This window comes from Ornithorhynchus anatinus, chromosome 5 (genome assembly GCF_004115215.2).
Source record: "Ornithorhynchus anatinus isolate Pmale09 chromosome 5, mOrnAna1.pri.v4, whole genome shotgun sequence".
Classification (NCBI taxonomy): domain Eukaryota; kingdom Metazoa; phylum Chordata; class Mammalia; order Monotremata; family Ornithorhynchidae; genus Ornithorhynchus; species Ornithorhynchus anatinus.
In genome coordinates, this window is record NC_041732.1 from 12460691 (window position 1) to 12465658 (window position 4968).

Below are 4968 nucleotides of genomic sequence, written 5' to 3' on the forward strand. Positions count from 1 at the left end.
TACCCCAGAGTTTAGAACAGTTCTTGACACATAGTAAGCTTCACCGACACCATCCTCTCCAGATTTTCCTCCTATCTCTCTGGCTACTCATTCTCAGTCTCTTTCATGTGATCCTCTTCTGCCTTCCACCCCGTAACTGTGGGACTCCCTCAAGGATCAGTGCTGGGTTCCCTTCTAATCTCATTTGCACCCACTCCCTTGGAGAACTCATTTGCTCCCAAAGCTTCAACTACCATCTTTATGCAGGTGATTCCCAAATCTACATCTTTAGCCTTGATCTTTCTCCTTCTTCGCAGTCTCGTAATTCCTCCTGTCTTCTGGATAGCTCTACTTGAATGTTCCACTGACATTTTAAACTAAATATTTCCAAAACAGAACTCATCTTCCCATATTCTTCCCCTGAATCTTACATCACTGTAGACAGCACTACCATCCTCCCAGAACTCATCTTCCCATATTCTTCCCCTGAATCTTACATCACTATAGACAGCACTACCATCCTCCCAGTCTCACAAGCCCATAACCTTGGCATTATCCTCGACTCGTTTCTCTCATTCCAACCGCATATTTGATCTGTCACCAAATCCTGTCGGTTCAACCTTCACAACATCGCTAAAGTCTGCCCTTTCCCCTTCATCCAAATTGCTACTTTGCTGATTCAAGCATTTATCCTATCTCATCTTGACTACTACATCAGCCTCCTTGCTGACCTTTCTGCCTCCTGTCTCTCCCAACTCCAGTCCATACTTTATTCTGCTGCCTGGATCATTTTTCTTAAAATCCATTCAGTCCATGTTTCTCCACTCTTCAAGAACCTCTGGTGGTTGCCCATCCACCTCTGAATCAAACAAAACCTCTTTACCGACAGCTTTAAAGCACTCAATCACCTTTTCCCCTCCTACCTTACCTCAGTGCTCCCCTACTACAACCCATCCCACTCACTTTGCTCCTCTAATGCCAACCTACTCTCTGTTCCTCAATCTCTTCTGTCTCAAAGCTGACCCCTTGCTGATGTCCTCCCTCTTGCCAGAAACTCCCTTCCCTATTCATATCTGACAGAACATCACTCTCGTCCTCTTCAAAGCCTCATTAAAATTAAATCTCCTTTAAGAGGCCTTCCTCAACTAGGCCCTCATTTCATCTACTCCCTTTCCCTTCTGGGTTGCCTTTGCACTTGTATCTATACCTTTTATTCACCCACCCCAGCCCCATAGCTCTTATGTACAAATCCATAATTTGGTTCAATGCCTGTCTCACCCTCTAGACCATAAGCTCCTTGTGGACAGCGAACGGTGCCTGGTACATAGTAAGAGCTTAACAAATACTGAAAAACAAATAAGGGAACTTGTCAACCAATTCTGTTATATTGTACTCTTCCAAGTGTTTAGTACAGTGTTCTTCATACAGGGCACAATAAATACTGTTTATTAGTTGATTGATTGATTGATTAGGTAGATACAAACTCCAGGACCCGCCCCTTCCTCTATCACACTGATCCAGACACGTATTTCAGTTTGATTATTGTACCTTCTTCACAGATCACTCTGCCTTCACTCTGCCTTACTTCATCCTGTTGCCCAGATCATTTTTCTAAAGCTTAATTCTGCATTCTTCTCCCTATTTGCTAAAATTGTTACCCATTCCTCTCTGTAAGTCCTGACCACTGGCTTTAAGGCACCCAATCAGATCTCTCCCTTCTATTTATCTACTCTCTTCTCACACTACACCCTAGCTTGCACTCTTCATTCCTCTCAAGCTAGCCTACTCACTGTGCCTTGTTCTAGTTTCTCCTGCTACTGACCTCTTGCTCACCCCCTCCTCCCTGCCTGAACTTCCCTCCCCTTGATATCTGACTGGCCACATCTCTCCCCTCTTCAAGACCTTTCTGAATTCACAACTCCGCTAGGAGACCTTTCCCAACTAATTCAAGAGGCCTTCCCCAATGAAGCTCTCTTCACCCTGGCTCCCTCTCCCTTTTGTGTTATCAATATACTTAGATCTGTGCCCTTTGGGCATTTGATACTAGCCTTAACCTCAGCCCCTCAGCACTTATGCACATAGCTAAAAGTTATTTATTTATATTTATGTTTGTCTCCCTCTCTAAAATGAAAGTTCACTGTGGGCAGGGAACGTGTCTACCAACTCTGTTGAATGGTTCTCTCCCAAGCACGTAGTAGTGCTCTGTATTCAGTAATTCCATGAATCGATCATTGCTGATCTACGCAGTTTATAACTTCCCAACTGGCACTTCAATTTTTCATGCCGCTGATGCACTGAACATCTGTATAAGAGAAGCAGCGTGACCTAAGGGAAAGCGCACAGGCTTGGGAGTCAGAGGTTGTGGGTTCTAATCCCGGGTCTGCCACATGTCTGCTCTATGACCTTGGGCAAGTTATTTCACTTCTCTGTGTCTCAGTTACCTCATCTGTAAAATGGGGATTACCACTGTGAACACCATGTGAACTCCATGTCCAATATGATTACCTTGTATCTATCCCAAGGCTTAGAACAGTGCTTGGCACATAGTAAGCACTTAACAAATGCCACAATCATTATGATTATTATTATGCTTTTACTTCCTGCTAGTTGTAATTTATTTTAGTATCTGTCTCCCCACTTCTCTTGCTAGACTGTAGACTACTTGAGGGCAGGGATCAACTACTTCTACTAAGTCTTCTAAGCCCTTAGTATAGTCCTCTGCACACAGTTAATACTATTGAGTGATCTTTGATGAGACTGGATGATTAGAAGTGCGTTCTCCTCACTCCCTGCATAAACCATTGTGAATACAAGGGGGAGATAAACTGATGACTTTTTTTAGTGGAGGGGTGTCAGAGTCCAGGGAGTGACACAGGTTGAAAATGATTGAAAACCATCGAGAGGTAGTGAGAAAGATTTAGATTTCACAAAACGAAGAACTTCTGAAAATGGGAATAAATATGGGCTCTCTTCACCCTCTACTTCCCCACAAAGCTTGGATTCTTTGCTCCTGCCAAGCCAGCTTTCTTAACTGTACTTCGTTCTCAAATCTCCCACCTCTGAGCCCTCACTCATGTTGGTCCCCAGGCCTGGAACGGCCTCCCCATCAAATCCACCAGAGTACAACCCTCCCCATCTTTGAAATCCTCCTCAAACCCTATCTCCTCCAGGAAGCCTTCCCCAATTAATTCCCAACACCTTATGCTGTCTCAGTGCTTGTATACTTTATTCCTATGCTCAGTACTCATGTATTGTTGTAGTTATTCATGTATAATTAAATATTAATCAGTATAAGGATAAATGAATTCAGTTATTTATTCAGCTGTTGTGTCTTAATCTGTTTTATTCCTGCTCTTCCTCTGGCTTTAACTATCTGTAAATAATTTTGTTCTGCCTCTCCTATTAAATTGTAACCTTCCTGATGGCAGGGAATCAATGCCTTGCTATGGTTGTTGTCTCCTGAGAGTTTAGGACCATGCCTAATACTCAGAAGGGGCTCAGTAAATACTATTAATTGATTGATTGATTGATTAGAATTAGTTACCTGGGGTGGGGGTGAGGGGTTGTGGAATGGGGGGAAAAATTCCACACACTTGCCTTAAGTGGGCTACACTGATGGAGGAGGGAATTGTTTGAAATGAGATCACTGTTTCTTCGAGCTATTTGTTTTACTTTCAATGTTTCCATTTTTACTTTCCATTTCCGATGTGGCCATCACATGGAAAAGACTCTTGTTAGACCCAGATAGTCCTCCCCCAATCCACTCTCTCTGGGAAGGCTTCCTATCCGGGGCCAGGTTGGGAATGGTTTTGTGAAGAAAGGGGGTGAGGGAGGGTGGGCGGCGGGGAGAGGAGGATGTTGCTCCAGGCAGCCTAGCCATGGTATTGGCCAGATCTGAGCCTCTAAAACCCCTCTTAGGATGTTACCTGGAGAGTTTCCAGTACTTTACCAATCTCAGCTATGGGAGGGAGAGTCAAGCAGAGGCATACCCATTCCATTCCTAGCTGAGCAGTGGCTAGCAAATGGAAGGCAATCTGCTACAAGTCAAAACTCACCTGAGCTGGGCAGCAGTGGCATGAAAGAGAGTCGAGGGTGGAGACTCAAGTTTGCTGGGTGGAAGAAGGCAGTGGTAAACCACTTCCTTATTTTTACCAAGAAAACTCCAAGGATACACTACCAGAATGATTTCAAATGGAAGTGGGACATTCTGAGAGAGATGTGCCCATGGAATCACTATGGGTTGGAGGTGACTTGATGGCAGAAGACAAGATAAGAGCCTCCAAGTAGGTGTTTCTGATGGTGCTCCAGACCAGGGTAGAGAGAGCCCTTTCTCTGGAGCTGCACAGAGGGAAGAGTGGGTTACAGGACAGAACAGGGTGACAGGTAGGCCAGAGTCCCATACAAGGACAGGTGTTTACCCAGTTAAACAATCAATCAATCAATCATAATTATTGAGTGCTTACTGAATGCAGAGCACTGTAGTAAGTGCTTGGGAGAGTAGGGAAGCAGCATGGTATAGTGGATAGAGCATGGGCCTGGCAATAAAGAGGTCGTGGGCTCTAATCCTGGCTCCACCACCTGTCTGCTGTGTGACCTTGGGCCAGTCACTTCATTTTTCTGTGCCTCTGTTACTTCATCTGTAAAATGGGGATTGAAACTGTGAGCCCCACGGGGACAGGGACCGTGTCTAACCCAACTTGCTCATATCCATCACAACGCTTAGTACAGTGCCTGGCACATAGTAAGTGCTTAATAAATACCATAATTATTACTATTATTGTTATTAACAGAGTTGATAGACATCTTCCCTGCCCTTAACAAGAAATCAGTCTAGAGAGGGAGACAGACATAAATATAAATGTCCCTTTAGTCAGCAAGGTCATTATGGGCAGGGAACATGTCTGCTGATTCTATAGTACTGTGCTCTCCCAAGTACTTAGTTCAGCCCCCAGAACATAACAAGTGCTCAATAAATATCATTGATTGATT

General features: G+C 44.2%; 1 non-coding gene across 1 annotated transcript; it reads left to right on the forward strand.

Moving 5' to 3' along the window:
* Positions 1-3887: 3887 nt before the first annotated feature.
* On the forward strand, positions 3888-4024 carry LOC114812747. Its single transcript, XR_003760397.1, has one exon. It is a non-coding gene; the product is annotated as a small nucleolar RNA SNORA7 (small nucleolar RNA).
* Positions 4025-4968: the final 944 nt, after the last annotated feature.